The 19262-nt window shown below is 44.7% G+C and overlaps 1 protein-coding gene and 1 non-coding gene across 2 annotated transcripts in view; one reads left to right on the plus strand and one right to left on the minus strand.

Annotated features, from left to right (window-relative positions):
* The window catches only part of SPON1 (spondin 1), a 377921-nt gene that overhangs the window by 229954 nt on the left and 128705 nt on the right, over positions 1-19262 (minus strand). The window lies entirely within an intron of this gene.
* LOC115869900 lies at positions 4686-4820 on the plus strand. Its single transcript, XR_004046425.1, has one exon. It is a non-coding gene; the product is annotated as a small nucleolar RNA SNORA84 (small nucleolar RNA).

Below are 19262 nucleotides of genomic sequence, written 5' to 3' on the forward strand. Positions count from 1 at the left end.
CTGAGTCTGCAACTGTGGCAACCTGTGCGGTGGTCTGAGCTAAACACTAAAGAGAGACCCTTGACAGACCTGGCATCCGAGGACCTGGAGGCAATGGATCAGTCTAAGGAGCCAACTCAACCAATCATGGAATCAGCTCCAGGAGAGCCAAAGTGATGCACACACTCTTGGCACTTGGATTATTACCAGAATATGGCTCAGGTTAATTAGGTTCATAAAAAGATTATAATCCATTTACGATATTCTATAATCATGGGATTTCTGTAGCTCTTGATTAAAGTTGCCCTTGACAAGAAGCTTTGGTAGTGTTGTTGGGTTAAGTGTTAGACTGAAAAACACAGGGTCGGCAGTTCAAATCCCAGACCCTTGGGAGAAAGTTGCGGCCATCTGCTCACATGTAAGAGCCCCCAATAAAATGATAATAAAAAAGGATGTACAGACTTAGGAGCCCTGTCTAGGGTCAGGATGAGCCAGAAGGGACTTGATGACAATGAGTGGTTTGGTTTGGGGTTGGACTAAAACTGTATCTACAAGGACCTCCTTTTAATTTTAGCAAAACATTAGAGGAAGACCTATTTTCATCTAAGAACTCACTGTCCTTGAGTTGATCTTGACCATAGCAACCCTTAGGACTGCTCCTTTGGGTGTCTGAGGCTGTGAATTTTTGTGGTTGTTGCTAGGTGCCATCGAGTTGGTTCCAAAGATTAGCAACGTTATGCACATCGGGACACTGCTGTGCCCTCCAGCATTCGCACGATTGCTTCTACGCGTGAGCTCCTTGTGGCAGCCATGATGTCAGTCCATCTCTTGAGAGCCTCCTTTTTGTCACTGCCCCTCTCCCCATGTCCTTCTCCAAGGACTGCTCTCTGTGGATGACACGTCCAGAGGATGTAAGATGAAGTCTTGCCGTCTGTATTAGTCTAGGTACTTTGGAGAAACAAATCCACAGCGACTCATGTATAAGAGAGAGTTTTATACAAAGAAAATGTGCATCACGAAAACATCCCAACCCAATGCTGCCCAAGCCCACAAGTCCAACATTAACCCATTAACCCAACACCAGTCCACAAAGTCTCCACCTCACAACACAGAGGCAATGATGCCGACTGTAGGAGGAAAGCTGAGTCAGTGAACGAACAAGCATCTCAGCACTAGCAGGGGTCTCCACATGGCTGCTCCAGCACCCAGGGCTGCATTGGGATAGGTCCATGTGGCTTCTCCTTGGGGATGTCTTGTAGGAAGTCAATCTTGCAAGCTGAAGCAGGGAACTGCTAAGGCAGCTGCACCCAGTGCAACCATCACAAAACAAGAGACCCGAGAACTAGAAAGGCGAGGAGGCTTCACCACCCATTTATCCCTCAGCCTTTCAACCAGTACCACATGCGATTATCGGCCAGGCTGGCACAATTAACTAACTCACTGTCCTTACCTCTTCCAGTGCAGATTGGTTTGTCCTTTCAGATGCCCATGCTACTTTCCACATTCTTCTCCAGCATCACAATTCAAATGCATTGGTTCCCATTGGGCCTTTAATGCCCATCTTTCACATGCATATGAGGCCATTGAAAGTGTCATGGCTTGGGTCAAGCTCACCTTCATCCTCAGAGTAACGTCCTTGCTTTTCAGCATTCTAAGGCGGTCTTGTGCAGCAGATTTACATAATGCAATTTGTCTTTTGGTCTCTTGACTGCTGCTTCTATAAGCATTGATTGTGGATCCAAGCAAGACAAAATTCTTGAAAACTTCAACTTTTTTCCATTTATCATTATGGTACCTATTGGTCAAATTGAGAGGATTTGGGTCTTTTTTACATTAAGACATAATCCGTACTAAAGGCTGCAATCCTTAATCTTCATTAGCAAGTACTTCAAGTCTTCCTCAAATTCAGCAAGCAAGGTTGTATCACCTGCATTCTGTAGGTTGTTAATAAGCCTTCCTCCAATCCTGATGCCACATTCTTTTTCATATAATCCAGCTTCTCTGATTATTTGCTCAGCCTACAGATGGAATAAGTATGCTGGATGGATACAATCTCATTGCGTACCTTTCCTGATTTTAAACCAATCAGTATTCCCTTGTTCCATTCACACAACTGCCTTATGCTCCATGTGTAAGTTCCGAATAAGCACAACCAAGTGTTCGGGAAGTCCCTTTCTTCTCAAGGCTATCCATAGTTTGTTATGGTCCATTCAGTCGAATGCCTTGGCATCGTCAATATAATACAAGTAAACATTTTTTTCTGGTACTCTCTGCTTTCAGCCAGTCTGACGTCAGCAACGATATTCTTTGTTCCACATCCTCTTCTGAACTTCTGGCAGCTACCTAAGTACTAAGTACTGCCGAACTGCTGTTTGATGATTTTCAGTAAAATGTTACTTGCCTGTGATATCAGTGGTATTGTTCTATAATTTGAACATTATGTTGGATCATCTTTCTCAGGCACAGATATGGATTTTTTCCATTCAGTGGGCCAAGTACCTGTCTTCCAAGTTTCCTGGCAAAGATGAGTTAGTACTTCCAGTGCTTCTTCAGTGTGCTGAAATATTTCAATTGGTATTGCATCAATTCCTGGAGTCTTGTTTTTGGCTAATGTGTTCGGTGCACCTTGAACTTCTTCCTTCAGCACCACTGGTTCTTGTTTGTATGTTACCTCCTGAAATGGTGGAATGTCAGCTGGCTCTTTCTGGTCCAGTGACTCTGTGTTCATTCCATCTGCTTTGGATGTTTCCAGCATCATTCAATAGTTTACCCATAGAATCTTTCAACATGGCAACTTGAGACTTTTTTTCCTTGAGTTCTCTGTTTAAGATCTGCTGGGCATATTTTGGTTTTGTAATCTAGATCTTTACACATTTCGTTATACTATTTGACTTTGTCTTCTTCAGCTCCCCTTTGAAATTTGCAATTCAGCTCTTTGACTTCCATTTGCTTTAGCTGCTCTATCATTAAGAGCAAGTTTCAGCATCGGTTCTTACAGACACTCTGCCATTTTATTTCTTTCAAAGGACCTTTTATTTTCTTCATGACTGATGTTCTTGACATCCTCCTACAGCTTATCAGGTCTTCTGTCATTAGTGTTAAATGTGTCAGGTCTCTTCTTGAGATGTTCTCAAATTGTGGATAGACTCAAGGCCATATTTTGGCTCTCATGGGCTTGTTTTAATTTTCTTCAGCTTTATTTTGAACTTATATATTAGCAATTGATGGTCTGCTCCACAGTCAGCCTCTGGCCTGGTTTTGTATTGTTGAAAAATGGTGTTTGCAATGAACAAGTCATTACTTTTGCAAAATTCTATCATGTGATCTCCAGCTTCATTTCTATCACCAAGTTCACATTTCTTAACCACGGTTCTTTCCTCTTTGTTTCCAACATTTGCATTCCAATGCCAATAATTATCAATGCATCTTTAGTCCCTGTTTGATCAACTTCGGACTGAAGTTGTTAGTAGAATTCTTCAATTTCTTCATCACTAGCTTTTGTGGTTGTTGCATAAATTTGCATAATAGTTGTATTGACTGGACTTCCCTGAAGGTGGATAGATTTAATCCTATCACAGACAGCACTGTACTTCATAATTTATTTTGCAAAATCCTTTTTGACCATGAATGTCATGCAATGCCTTTGATTGTGTTGTTCTTGGCATAGTTAATTATATGATTTTCTGATTCAAGATGGCCAATACCAGTCCATTTCAGCTCTTTAACACCCAGCATATCAATCTTTATGAGTTCCATTTCATTTTTAACGACTTCCAGTTTTCCTAGATTCATACTTTTCACATTCCAAGTTTTCATCATTGGCAGATTTTTGCAACTGTTTTTCCTTACCTGGAGTCGTGCCCCATCAGCAAATGAAGATCCTGAAGACTCCACTCCCACAGGCTTTACCAGACTCACATCACCAAGGTGACTCCACTCTGAGAAATTAGCTCTTCCTCAGCCTCACATCAAGTGTCCTCCAACCAGAGGGGCCCACCTTCCAGCACGATCTCTGACAAAGTGCTGCTTCCATTCATTAGGCCTTCAGTATCTGACATGGTTTCGAAGCTCTACATAAGGTTTCAACAGCAACTTCCTCCGAAGGGGGACATGAGTCCTTCGTTGTTGTCTGTTCTTAGTCTGGAAGTTCCGCTGAAATGTGTTCACTTTGGGTGACCCCGATGCCATTTGAAATACCAGTGAGACAGCTTCCAGCCTCACAGCAATCCACAAGCCACCACAGTATGAGCAACTGACAGACCAGTGTCAGTTTGAAATCTTTAAGTTCACAGAAAGTCCCATTTTTCTCCTGTGGAGCTGCTGGTGGGTTTGAACTGCTGAACGTCAGGTTAACAGTTCAATGAACAACCCACTATGACACCAGGCACCTTAAGACCTACTGTAGTGCTCAGTTTATTTCCTCTGTTAAAAATGGCCCTGAGAATAACAAGATTACCATGGTTCCCTTTTTATTTATTATCATCCAAATGTGGACCTCAGCTACATCATACATCTTGTCAGTATGCACTACTCTTCTAGCACCTTGCAAAAAATTGAATGGAAACTTCACAAGGAATTGTTTTCAATATTAAACCCACCTACTCACTGACATCAAGTTGATTCTGACTCATCTTGACCTGATATCTGGTTTCTGGAGCTGTAAATCTTTACAGAGCAATTGTCTCCCTTAAAGTCACTGGTGGAACGCCCTGTGGTTTGCTGGGTGCTGTTATTCAAGTACAGCTTTCCAGTCGATGGCAATGGGCCAGAGCAATACTGTGATGTATGCATGGGGGCTGTTCCTTTTCAGCAGCCTCCATAGCCCGGTCACTGGTACATGGGGAAAAAAAGTCACTGGTAGATTTGAACCACTGACCTTGTGATTAGCAGTCTAAAGAAAACTTACTCAGAAGCACCACCAGAGCTCCTAAGAGAGACATAAAAAGAAAATAAGAGCACTAGATGTGCCTTAAAGGAACTAATTTAGATACAAAAGGTACTAAAACCAGGAGGAAACTCATTTACTAATGTGTTTGGTTAACATAACAAGTGCCACAAAGCTGTGTTTGGAATTGGAGATACAAAGAATAAGACAGTCTGTGTGACATCAAATATTTGGCAATTTGATGGGAGAGAGATATGTAATCTATTGATTCAGAATACTGTACAGCAAATCCTAGGGTCTCTCCATTAGCCTTGGAGCCGCAGTGATGTAGCGGGTATGCATTGGGCTGTTCATTTCAAGGCCAGCAATTCAAAACACCAGTCCCTCAGAGGAAAAAAGACAAGGCTTTCTACTCCTGTAAACTAAAAGGAAGAAATAGGAGGCAAAGCTATTTATAGAAGTATAGCTATATGCATACATACACATATATATATTTATTTATAATGAAAGGGATAGAGGCCGGTCTACGTACCTTTATATGTTAAGTATTAAGATGGCAGGCATATTTTAGGCCTCTACTCAAGGTCTCCCTAAACACAAGAACACTTTGTTCTAATAACCTGGCAGTCTTTGATACTCACCTTCCCATCACAACTTCCCAGGTATCAAAAGATATAGCGTCTGGGGTCTGAAAAGCTTGACGTTAAACAGCCATCTAGCAGAGAAGCAAATAAGCCCACATGGAAGAAGCACACCGCCTCTGTGATCATGATGTGTCAATGGGATCAGGTTAGCAAAAGATCCAAAACAAACAATTATATCGATGTGAAAGAGGTGGGTTGGAGTGGAGACCCAAAGCCCATCTTTAGAAAATTGGATATTCCCCCAACAGAAGGGTTACAAGGAAGGGGAGATTCAACCAGGGTACAGTATAGCACTGACAAAACACAAATCATTCCTCTAGTAACTAGAGTCTAGTTCCTGAATGCTTCCTCCCCAACCCCACCCAACCCACTACCATGACCCAGTTCTACCTTACAAATCTAGCTAGATTGGAGTACACACATTGGTACAGATAAAAGCTCTGGATACATGGAATTCAGGACAGATAAAACCCTCAGGAACACTAGTGGGAGGGAGGGGAGGGAGTTGAGGGGGAGGGGGAGAAAGAGGGAGCCCATCACAAGTTGGATATATAGCCTCCCCCTTGAGAGATTACCACATTAACAGAAATGTGGGTGAAAGGAGACAATGGATACTGTAAGACATGAAATAACAATAATAATATATAATTGATCAAGAATTCATGAGGGTGGAAGGGTGGGGAGGGAGGGGGTAAAAGAGGAACTGATACCAAGGGCTCAAGTAGAATGAAAATGTTTTGGAAATGTTGATGGCAACCCATGTACAAGTGTGCATAATACAATCGAATGATGGGTTGTTATAAGATTTGTAACTATATGTGACCTCCTCCCTGGGGGACGGACAACAGAAAAATGGGTGAAGGGAGACGTCGGATAGGGCAAGATATGACAAAATAATAATTTATAAATTATCAAGGGCTCATGAGGGAGGGGGGAGGGGGAGGGAGGGGAAAAATGAGGACCTAATGCTGGGGGCTTAAGCGGAGAGGAAATGTTTTGAGAATGATGAGGGCAATGAATGTACAAATGCGCTTTACACAATTGATGTATATATGGATTGTGATAAGAGTTGTATGAGCCCCTAATAAAATGATTAAAAAAAAAAGATTTGTAAGAGCCCCTCAATAAAATGATTAAAACAACAACAACAACAAAACCCCCAACGAATTACATTCTTGGAAACCCACAGAGGCAGTTCTACTCTGTCCCATAGTGCTGTTATGACTTGGAATTGACTAATGGCAGTGAGTTTGGTGTTTTGGTTAGACATTTTTCCATATTCCTTTCCTCGCCCGTGATTACAGCTGTGCGTTTTGTTTGGAGTAGTACCAGATAAGCCACGTGTAACAACCCTGTTTGTAGTTTCCCACCTTTCTTGTAGCTGGGGATTGGGGTGAATCACATAACCCAGATGTAGTCTTGGTAACATGGGGGACTTGCAGGGTGGAGGGGCGCGGTTCTGAACAAGTTTTGCTTTACAGATAAAATAAATGAATGAAAGCACCTGGCCTGTCTCATTTTCTAGCCTCTGAAACAAGGCAGATATTTTGTCCCCATGAGGAAAAGACCCAGAACAATTACAGAGACATTGCTCAGCCTGCTGGAACAGCTCCAGCAACCATCTTCTACCTTAGACCTTCCTGTTAGGTGAAAATAAAGGGCATCTCTATTTGTTGAAGCCATTGTTAGTCAGGTTTTCTAATAAGCACTACTCTCAACACCAGAGATGAGTTAGTCAATAAGCTAGGTAAATACTGGCGTACGTGTGTTGATTAACAAATATACAATGAACAATTTCACATGGTTTCACTAAAAAGTAGTAGAAATCCTTGGGGGGTACCTACTAGACCACTGGATGGAAATTGGCCAGCCTTTAGGGAAATCTTAAATAAACTGGCATGAGCAAAATAAATAGCTTACCTGTTTCAGTCCAAGTTATGGATATTCTAGCAGGTAGGCAACTCTGAGTACTGCACTGAACAAGACCTTTCCGCTTTCACTCCCTATTTTTCAACCAAACTAATAATCATTTCTCGGTATCTTTTGACCCTTAAAGATTCCTCCCGCTGGCTTATATTATCCATGACATTTCTTAACTCTGCCATGAGATATTTTTCTAATTCGTGTGCCTAGGGTGAAGACAACACATCAGAATACATACATAATTAGGTCAAGAAGCCTTCTCTTAAGAAAGTCCACACTACTCTGCCCAAGGATAGACATATGAGGATGAGCAAAAAAGTATTGCTGCTCGAATTCCAGCTCTTATTTGAAATATGTTTCTCAACAAAACGTGTTCAAAAAATGTCCACGTGATGACTGAAGACAAGTTCTCTCAGAAATACACTTACTTTCATGTCGCAAGGGTGCCTTCAGTGAAAAGGATACGTTTGGTGTCCCGTGGAGGGAGGGAACTGATTTTGAAGTCAGAGCTAATAGCTTATTTTAAACAAAACTCAAGTGAACAGCTTCCTAAACCATTGGTGTTTTGTAACAAGTGTTTGGGCATGTTGTCCCATACTAAACAACGGTTTTTAGATGGCTCATGCATTCTCAGGAAGGTCGCGAAGACCTCACAGATGAGCCAAGAGAGGGATGACCATCAGTCTGGACGAATGAAGAAGCAGTGGGCTCGAGTCCAGCAACTCATGGAAGAAGACTGCAGATGACCATTGATGGAATAGCTATTGAAGGTGGGACCTCATGTGGGCCGACACTTTCCACAAAGCAAACGTCTTGACCTCAGTAAGCTTTCCACTGGGTGGGGGCCCACAGTGGTGCCTGAAGATCAGCCACCTCAAAGAGCTGATCTTTCCACCAATCTTTTAAGCAAGGTCAAAGCTAAGGAAGATGATTTCCTGGAGCTAATCATAACTAGATCATAACAAATATGGCCCAGAGAGCAAAGACCAGTGAGAACAGTGGCTTCCGAAGGTGTCTGCTGGGCCATTAAACTCAAGGCAGAGGGGTCAGATTAGGAGGCGATGGTGTCTGCTTTGGGGGATCCCAAAGGAGCAATGGGCATACTTTTCTTAAAAAGTGATCACAGGTGCTCATTATGAGAATGCCTTAAAGAAAAATGGAAACCTGTTTTTGAAAGAAAGCCCAGGAAAATCGGACTGACATCCTAAGAGTGTACCTGATCTTTGTGCCAGGGTGGCAGTGGCTTTCCTTGGGGAGAATTTCATTGGGAAACCTTACTCCATTAGCCCTATAGCCCCGATCTTGCCCCTTCAGCCACCTTTTTGTCCAGAAACAGAATATTTAAAGGAACATGATTCGAATACCCTATGGATGCCCACACTGTCACTAGAAGAACGCAGAATTCTTTGGGGGAAGGGTGAGAGGAATGGAAATACTGTCCTCACAAGTGTATAGAGGGAGGTGGAAACCCTATCAAGAAACAATAGCTTCACATTGTTATAATAAACGTTTCTATGGCTTTGTAGCCTTACGTTTTGACTCACCTTTGCCTGGGTTCTAATAATTTATTTTTCAGTCTGCCTTAGTACATTAGTCAGCATTTGGCAACAGGATTATTTACTATCTAGGATATTTAGGGAGAATGGTTAACGTGCTGATGTTTGCCAAACATTGGAGGTTGGAGCCCTACCCAGCGGCACCTCAGATCGACTGCCATCTACTGGGTGATCTACTTCCTGCGATGATCTCCAAATCATAAACCCACTGCCTTAAGGTCAATTCTGACTCATAGCAACCCTATAGAGCAGGGTACAACCCTATAGGGCATGGTTCATCTTTATAGGGTATAGCAGCCCTATAGGGCATGGTACATCTTTATGGGAGTAGAAAGCTTCATCTTTCTCCCATGAAGCAGCTGGTGGTTGCAAACTACTGACCTTGTCTATGATGCTACCAGGGCTCCTGAAAAAAAAAAATCAGCCTTGAAAACTCCACAGACCCAATGGAGTTCTGCTCAGACACACCTGGAGTCACCATCCATCAGAATTGGCTTGATGACATTTGTTTGGGTGTTTTTTTTTTAGGGTATTACCAGTCAGAGGAAAACTGACAATTCACAATTTTTATGATATTGCTGAGCCCCGTGGTCATTAACGTCTCACCCAGTTAAGCTTGCAGTCAGCAGCCTGTCTCATGTTCCCCATCCATCTACAACCCACCAACCTGAGCCCTGGGACTGCGCCTCCCTCTTAGTCACAGCCCTGAAGCCCAGCAGAAGCTCGAGACAAGCCTTACTGAACATGGTGTTCTTCATGTGACAGGTTCCAGGATCATGACGTGCTGTGCACTGTGTCCACGCGGTCTTCTCTGAGCCAGGGTTTGTAGCTTTGATGTGCTTCTCCCAGGGGTTCCTGACCTGAAAATCCTGAGCCCCATCATCAGGACCGAAGACCATGCTCTTAGAGAGGGCAAATGGTCCGACTGCCATTGCAGTGGAATAAAACCGCCAAGGAAAAGTCATGTCTTTTTTCTAAAGATTAAGGGTAAATTTTTATTCCAAGCACCCAAGGCTTCAATCGCTCTCTCTCCAGACTACTTTGTGATCCAAAATAGAACCTGTCTGGGCTGGGGAACAAGAGCGAGCATGAGAAGCCTTGCTCCCAGGTTTCTCGGGCAGGTTTGGGGCCGTCTTCACGGCTCCTCGGCAGGGCGTGGGTGTAATCACATAATCGCCCCAGCCTCCAAGGTACAGGAAATGCTGCCACAGCACAGGCTGGGTTCACATAAATCACTGCTCTCGGGGCCTCCCCACACCATGGGTCCCTGTTAAGAGAGAGGCTGCAGCCAAAGCTGGTGCTCTCAAAGGGAGCCTAGGCCAGGAAGCACAGTCGTTAGGCAAAGGCTCCTCCCCTCCTTCCCATTCACAGAGAGCCATCCTGACAGTCACCCTAGCTTTGCTGCTGTGGACAGGGGAGCTTCCTGTAGCAGACGAGTGGGCACTCCCCCTCTAAGGTGGGTTATGTGTGGGTAAGGGGGTGGGGAGGGAAGGTGGCTAGGGCTCTTAGCAGTAGATTCATGGCCTATGAATAGGTTTCAGAGACTCCTTAGCACAACAAAACCCCTTGCCATTAAGTTGATCCAGACGGACAGTGGCCCTACATAGGGTGTCCGAGACTGGCCATCTTAATGGGAGTAGACAGCCTCCTCTTTCTCTTGCAGAGAGGCTGGTGGGTTTGAACCTCAACCTGGCTGTTAGTAGCTCAGTGCTGAGCCCACAGTGCCACCCTGGGCAAAAAACAACAAAGAAACAATGGAAATGTATGCAAGGTTTGTTCCGTTTTTCTTTTTGCTGCTGTTGTTGAGGATCTACCTAGCCGACTATCCGGCTGTTCAACGATTTCTACATACAATTCGGTGACACAGATTGCTGTCTGCAATGGGGGCCCTGTTCTCACCCTCCTTTCCTCACTCACTGCCCCACGGGGTTCCTCTCTAATCTTTAATCTCTCGATTAGAGAGGAAATGCCTGTCTTGGGGGAGATGCTCTACCAGAATCCCTGCTTTGAAAGAAGGGGGTCATGATTTCCCTGCCTGTCTGTACCCAGCACAGCTCCTTCCACTTCGAGCCTCAGGGAGGTCCTGCGTGGAAGATTAAGTAAAGAATTCCGAGGGACAATTACTGTGGAGCCTGACAGAGGTCTCTGCCTTCTTGCCGACCATGCAATGTACCTACCCTCTGCCGAGGATGAATCGTCACCTGCAGCACATTATCATTTCTTTCCATGGATCATTAGCAGTGAGGACATCATAGGTGTCTCTGGATAGCACAGTCAAACACTCAACTACTAACCTTGAGATTGGGGGTTCGAACCTACCCAGAGGTGTCTCAGGAGAAAAGGCCTGGCTACTTGCTTCTGAGAGGTCATAGTTTTAACCTTTGCCCCACGGAGCGGTTCTGCTTTGTACACCAGGCTCACCAGGAACAGGAACAGACTGGAACAGGAATGGATTGGCTCGGTTTTTTTTGTTGTTTTTTTTCCCATTGTGTTTAATGGCATCATAGTCGTGACTATACCACTCTGACCCGTGGTCCTGACATGAGCAAGGCAAACTCCATTTTGTTTCCCTTTAAATTTTGAAATGTTTTTGTCTTAAACTTTGTTTTGAAGATGAGCAAGGGCAGTGAACGGCACGGACCAGGTGAAGAACTCAGAGTCATGTGATTTGAACAAGAAAACCAACTCCAGATGCCCGCCCACTGGTAGAACTTCCCGAACTACCAGATCGGGCCACTGACTGAATGCACGACTAAGCCGAGCGGTTTACCTTAACGAATACACCCTACCAGGGGCAGACACGCTTCAGAGCATCTTCGAGAGAGGGCACCACGCCGCTCTGAGCTCTGCACCGTAAGCTAAGCCACCTGTGATGTATTGCCTGACGTGTGACTGTGCATGTCAAACGAAGTTAGAATCTATCCTGAGGATAAAGTGCGTTGTCCCTCTGACGAATCGACGTGTGAATTCAGCATCATGACAGGTCTCAGGACTTCGTCCTTCATGCGTGCTCAAGACAGGTCCCCAGCACTGCGTTTGCACGTGGTAGAAAGCTCCCAACTCCCTGCCATTGAGTCAAGACTGACACAAAGGGACACCATAGGGCAAAGCTGAACTGCCCAAGGGAGCTTCTGGGGCTGTTAACTCTTTATAGGAATAGAAAGCTCAATGTGTCTCTCACGGAGCTGACCTTAAAGATCGCAGCCCAGCTCTAAATCACTCCTCCACCAGGGCTCCTACACACTCAGTAGCCACTTTCTCAAGTATGATTACTCTAAACCCACACCTACATGTCGCGATCCTGATCACCTTTCCTGTCTGATACCCCTCTCTCCCTCACTACCTAACCTCTCAGTTTCAGGCAGCCCTGCCATTTCACTATGAGCAGAGTGTACACCCTAATTCCCTGGCTCTTCTCAGCTACTCAACCAACCCGGGATGCACCTCCCTTCTCTCTCCTAATCCGATCCCCCTCTCTGTTCCGCTCTTCCAGGAGCCTTCCTCACGGGATCATCAGGAATGACCTGCATCTCCCTCAGAGTTCCAGAGCACGGCTTCTCTTGGTCACTCGCTTGGCACTCGGCCGTTGGGTCTTCTGGCAGGAAGATCTGGCATTACTGTGCTTATGCTTTGTCCACCTGAAACATGAGGGCAAAGGTTTTGCTGTGCCCCGTGCATCCCCCAGCACTGAGCACATCGGGTTTTTCATGCAGGAAACACTCAAGGAGAGTTTTTTCACAGATGTTTTAAAATGTGACTTTTCCTATCTTCAGCATGTAGTGTTGAGCGTCTGCCATGTGTCCAGGGTCTGGCAAGAAGAAGAAACTCCTCTACATTGGCAGTGCCACCCAGGCTGCCGCGTAGTCAGCAAACACGCCTGGTCTGAGTCATGGGACATTTCCTGCCACATACAGGCCTGTTGTATCTTCTTTTCTCTGTGGCCACTAGGCTATTTGGCTGACAACAAAGATTGTTCTACATAGCAACCATGCAGGTTGAATTCAAAATCCCTTCACCGTGTTGCTAGGTAGGAAGATGGAGGGGGGAAGGGAGCACTTCAGTTGCAGAGCGAATCGGATGTGCAGATGTTGTCGAACTGGGATATGCTCTGCTGTTTGTTCGTCATGACGAAGTAGAGGCCATTCTGCATTCGACTTGGCGTGTTCCTTGAGTTAACCCTTGGCAAAAGCCATCTTGATATTTGGGGCTCGTGTTTCTTCTTTTCAACCTCTGCCACCCTCTTTCAGCATCTGACCTCAAGTGAGCACTTGACCGTTAAGCTACTGATCACCGAGAGCCCCACAGCGTCCCACCACAGCAGACCACGTGCGAGCTACAAAACCTGCGCATAATGTACCATGCTTTCTGGCCTTTCTCCGAGAAAAGGCTCGCAGAGATAAGTTCAGAAAGAAAGGAGGAAGGGACCGAGAAAAGAGAGGGAAACAGAAAGAGAGAAGACATTGTTTTTGTTTTTTAACTGAAAAAATATGGAAGATAAATTAGTGGCAATTCATTTTAATACAAAGTGGAAAGCAAGAGACTAATTCAGATCCATGAGCCAAATACTGATTTGAGAAATGGCAGCCACTTCTGGGTTGCCTCCCACTAACTGCCCAGCCCAAACTCAAGGCCATTGAGTTGCTTCTGACTCCTAGAGGTCTGATGGGATGGACCATGACTGCCCCTGTGGGCTTCCAAGACTGTCCATCCTGATGGAGGTAAAAGGCATCATCTTTCTCGGGCAGAGTGGCTGATGGGTTCAAACAGCAGCCCACCACATAAACCCACTATGTCACCAGGGCGCCAACTGCCCTGTAACCTTTAAGCCTCTCTATTGCCAAAACAAAACAAAAAGAGGACAGATTAAGATAAAGTGGGTCACTTACAGCCAGATCAGTGTCCAGAGAACAATTTCTGCTCCTCTTTGGGACACCCTCTGTGCACCAAGTCCCATTAGGACCTAGTCTGACTGTGGCTGATGAGGGGACTTGCCACGTTACCCCACCCCTTGCACCCCATGCATTTGTGCAATACACTTCCGGCACTGATGGCCAACTATGCATAACAGATAGCATGTGTACTTCTGCAATCTGCACTTGTTTTATATGGATCCTGTTGGACTCTTTTGGGGTTGTCATGGTGTTAGAATTCATCCGCATAAAAATGAAGTTGTTTTGATGTCTGTCTGCTATCAGAAAACTGTTATTAGGAAAATCACATTAATTAGCAACAGCTGAGAGGAGGATGGGCTCTTCTGGATCTGCAGCTGCAAGGCTCGTTGCATCTGACTGTTGACTACATTTTAACAATTAACAGAATAGATAGTCGCCAAGTGTATCTAATCACGTTAATTTTGTTTTCCTCTGTTTGTATTCCTATTTGGGACTGGTAGTTAATCCACATTAAGTACTCACGACACCAGAAGCACACTTTCCAGCAGTGTCAGATTACTCCATATACATACAGGAGGCATAGCTGTCTTGTTCTTACTTACTAATCTGTAGTGAACAATCTCACTTAAAAAAATTTTTTTAAACCACATCAAAGATTCGACTTCTAAGTGTGGCTGGCATGTTTCTCTCTTGCAACCCCACAGCACCTGCCATCAGAATTAGAGTCTCTTCCAATTTGCCATCCCTGCTAGGGGCAAAGCACCAGGAAGCAGGGTAAGCCCGGGCTTACCTTGTTAAGACGAAATCTAGACTGAGCAGTTTAGTGTGTACCCATCTGTAGTGAACCGTTTCCTGGGTTTTTCACCACATCAAAGACTATCTCTGGTTCATCTCTCTACCTTCAGTGCTCTGTACGATGGCTGGGGCCCATCAGACGTCTGTATGAATTCAGCAGTATTAGTCTAGGTGTCCGGCCTTTATCACCAGCCAAAACCAAAACACCAAACTCACTGCCATCGAGCCGATGCCGACTCAACAGTACTGGTTGTTGGTTGTCACTGTGTTCACGTCCAACTCACAGAGACCCTGCACTCCCCACAAGGAAACGCTGCCAGGTGCTGTGCCGTCGCTATGATCTATGCCTTCTACTGTTGGGATCTATCATTTTCAAGAATAGTGTTTTAGAAGTACAGCACTAGGCTTTTCTTCCTAGTCTGCCTTAGTCTGGAAGCTCTGCTGAAACTGGTTCAGTATCCAACAGGCAAGCCATCACTGACCGACAGGGGGAAGCTATGCACGAGGCGCCTGGTTAGCCATCCAGGACGTCCTGCATGGAAGGCAGGGATTCTACCACTGAACCAGCAATTCTTCATTGTATCTGTCATCGCTTGTACCCAGCGAGTGCTCACTCTGAACCAGGCACTCTGCTTATGCATGACATATCACGCATGACATAGTTCAGGAGGGCTCAGCCTGTTTGCTCATTGGAATCATTTGGGAGACCCCGGTCCAAGAAAGCCCCAAATGACAGAGCTGTAGAGACAGTAAAAAGTTCAGTAGTTGGTAGGCACAAGAGAAGGGGGTGAGGCAGACGTGGCACGCAGGACAGTTAAGGACAGTCTGCATAACACTTGAATGGTGAGTACATGACATCAGGCATTTGTCAAAACTCACAGAATGATGCAACGGAAAAAAGTGGATCTAATGAAGGGGAAGCTCTGCTGGTGTAATATTGGGCTGCCAACCTCAGAGTCAGAAGTTCTAAACCACTAGCTGTTCCCTGGGAGAAAGATGAACCTCTCTATTCTCCCATTGCACGAGGGGAATCTGCTACACGAGACCTCTCACAGTGCGGAAAGGCAAGGATGTTACAGTGAAGACGAAGGCGGACCTGCCCCAAGTCATGGTGTTTTCCACACACGTGAAAGTTGAAGAATCGATGCATGTTACCTATGGTGAAAGTACCACGGACTGCCAAGAGCACAAAGCTGCCTTGGAAGGACAACCAGAATGCTCCTGGGAAGCAAGGGCAGTGAGAGTTCAGCTCAGGTCTGCAGCCACGTTATCCGGAGAGAGCAGTTCCTGGAAAAGGACCTCCTACTTGGGCCAGTGAGGGGACAGTGAAGAAGAACAAGACCTTCGATGAGTGGACTGACACAACAAGACCCTCGATGAGTGGACTGACACAATGGCTGCCGCGATAGGCGCAAACATAACAATCGTGAGTATGGCGCAGGACTGGGCAGTGTGTCGCTCCATTGCACCTAGGGTCACTGTGAACTAGAACTGACTCAATTGCACCTAACAACCACAACTCCTTTAAAGAGTAACAGTCTCAGAAACCCACAGGGACAGTTCCACTCCTCCCTATGGGGTTGCTATGAGCTGGAATTGGCTCGATGGCAGTGAGTTTGAGTTTTGAATGTAAACTAAGGATGTTACTCCCTCAATGCAAGAACACTTTGTTCTAATCATCTGGCATTCCATGATGCTCACATTCCCGGCATGATCGCTGAAGACAAAATGGGTACATAGCAAATGTGGTGAAGAAAGCGGATGGTGCTTGGCTATCAAAAGCCATAGCATCTGGGGTCTTAAAGGCTTGAAGATAAACAAGCAGCCATCTAGCTGAGAAGCAACAAAGCCCACATGGAAGAAGCACACCAGCCTGTGTGACCATGTGGTATCGATGGGATCAGGTATCAGGCCTCAAAGACTCAGAACAACAAATCTTATTAATGTGAATGAGGAGGAGTGCAGAGTGGAGATCCAAAGCCCATCTGTAGATAATTAGACATCCCCTTATAGAAGGGTCACAAAGAAGAGGTGAGCCAGTCAGGGTGCAGTATAGCATCAATGAAACATACAACTTTCCTCTAGTTCTTGAATGCTTCCTCCTCACCACTATCATGATTCCAATTCTACCTTACAAATCAGGCTAGACCTCAGCATGTACACGGGTACAGATAAGAGCAGGAAACACAGGGAATCCGGGACAGATAAACCCCTCAGGACCAATAATGAGAGAAGTGATACCAGGAGGGTAAGGGTAAGGTGGGGGGAGAAAGAGGGAACTGATCACAATGATCTACATATAACCCCCTCCCTTGGGGGATGGGCAACAGAAAAGTGGGTGAAGGGAGACATCGATCAGTGTAAGACTCAAAAAAATAATAATTTACAAATTATCAAGGGTTTGTGAGGGAGGAAGGGAGGGGAAAAACGAAGATCTGATACCAAGGGCTCCAGTAGAAAGAAAATGTTTTGAAAATGATGATGGCAACAAATGTACAAATGTGCTTGACATAATGGATGTAAATATGGATTGTGATAAGAGCTGTATGAGTCCCCAATAAAATGATAAAAACAAAAACTAAGGACTTTAATTAATAATGATGTATTAATATTGATTCATTAATGATAACACAAGTACCCCATAGTTGTACAATATTAAAAATAATTAATGATAATTAATAAGTGTGCAGGAGGAAGACAGGTATATAGAAACTGCACTTTCTACACAATTTTTCTCCAAACCTAAAGCTTCCCTGCAATGAGAAGTCTGTTAAAAGAACTGAGTCTACAGAATGAATAGTGTATGTTAACTCTGAGCTCATCTGCCTGGAGACTGGAAGAATAGATGGACCCCAAGCGAATAGGAGAAAATGCGGGACAGAACCTCAAATTCCTTTTTAAATTCCAAAACAAATTGATGGGACTTCCTGAGACTCTTGTCCTGAAGCACTTTTTACGCCTTGAACAAAAACTGCCCTCTGAGGTCACCTTTTAACTAAAGGGCAGATTGATTGACAGTACAAAGACCACCACCCATGAGTGTTGTTCTCCCTCCAACCATGATCTCCAGGAGACCAAACTGCCCGCCGTTACTTCAAAATGAAGACAAGGCTGTTGGAGGCAGGGGAAGTGGAAAGGCCAAGACAGAAATGTTGAGGACTGTCCCTGAAGACCATGCGCAGATTGTTGAACGAGAAGCCATGCTTCTGTGCAAAGCTCAATGGGAAATACAATAAAGTATTTTTGAAGAAAATAAAAATAACATGTACGCATGTATATCTATATATATACACACACACATATATTTAAAAGTATAGTGACAGTAATATACATGCTTTGCTATTGTGTCCATGTTATTTAAAAAGGTTTTTTTTATTTTAAAGTATTGGTGTCCTGATTCCATCCAGACCAATGAGATTAGAATTTCTGAGGCAGGGCCAGAGTCCTGGTGATTGTAATAAACAGTGGAAGTGATTCTAATATGGATAGAGAATCACTAGTCTAGAATTGCGTCTTTCTCCCCTGGGAGAAATACATTATGACCTCCATTTAAAGATGAAAAAAGCCAAAGCACAGAAAGAGCCATATTTTCAAATTTCCTTACCAGTTCACATTTATTTGTAACCCCCAACTCAGTCTCTTGGTCCCTCCACAGTCGTTTGTAGACAGGAGCGAGTGGCAAGAAAACACTTGTTCTGCACCCCACAGCTGTAAACAAGTGTGCCTTCTGAGGTCTATTGAGTGCTTGTCTTGCACGTTTTTTGTGCGTATGTTGGTGATTTTGCTGTTTACAATGTCCCCTAAGCACAGTGCTGAAGTTCCCCCAGAAGGCCCCTGAAAAGCCCCCTGATGGAGACCCCTCTGGGGGAGCTTGCCCTCATGCCTCTCTCCCCCTGAGGTCAGAGGTAGCCATGCTCATGTACCCCTTTGATTATGGAAAGAGTTGGATCTTCTGTTTGGGTCTGGGTAGACCCTGTTATTATCACCTAATCAAAATGTTGTTTCTATAGCCAACAGCTTTAATGAGATTGCCGACAGATCCTTGTGCTAGTTAAGTTTTGTCAGGTCTGAGTGACAGTGTTGTTGACTGTGGGTGTAATGTTAATGTATCATACGCACACACGCACACACACGAGGGGGTACCAAAAAATAAGGATTTTTTAAAAAAGATATGTATTTTTTTTACAAAACAACCTGATCACCTTCAAAGCACTCTCCATTACACTTAACACATTTGCCAAACCTGCGATTCCATTCTTGGAGACATTTTTCAAACTCAACTGTTTGGATGGCTGACAGGGCCTTCCTTGTTTTTCCTTCACCTCTTCTACATCATCAAATCACAGTCCTTTCATATCCCTCTTCATTTGTGGAACCCAAAAGAAGTTACATGGAGCAAGGTCAGGTGAGTCAGGTGTGTGGGGCAAGAGAGGCATGCTGGTTTTTTTGGGTTTTTTGTTGCCAAAAACTGGCACACAGGTATAGGCATCATCAGAACAAAAAATCTTACATAGTGAATGATGGGGGGAGTGAGGAGTGGAGATCCAAAGCCCATTAGTAGGCCACTGGAGATCCCCTTGCAGAAGGG

This window comes from Echinops telfairi, unplaced genomic scaffold, assembly GCF_000313985.2.
Source record: "Echinops telfairi isolate 266 unplaced genomic scaffold, ASM31398v2 ScPeMD7_60;HRSCAF=208, whole genome shotgun sequence".
NCBI classification, from domain to species: domain Eukaryota; kingdom Metazoa; phylum Chordata; class Mammalia; order Afrosoricida; family Tenrecidae; genus Echinops; species Echinops telfairi.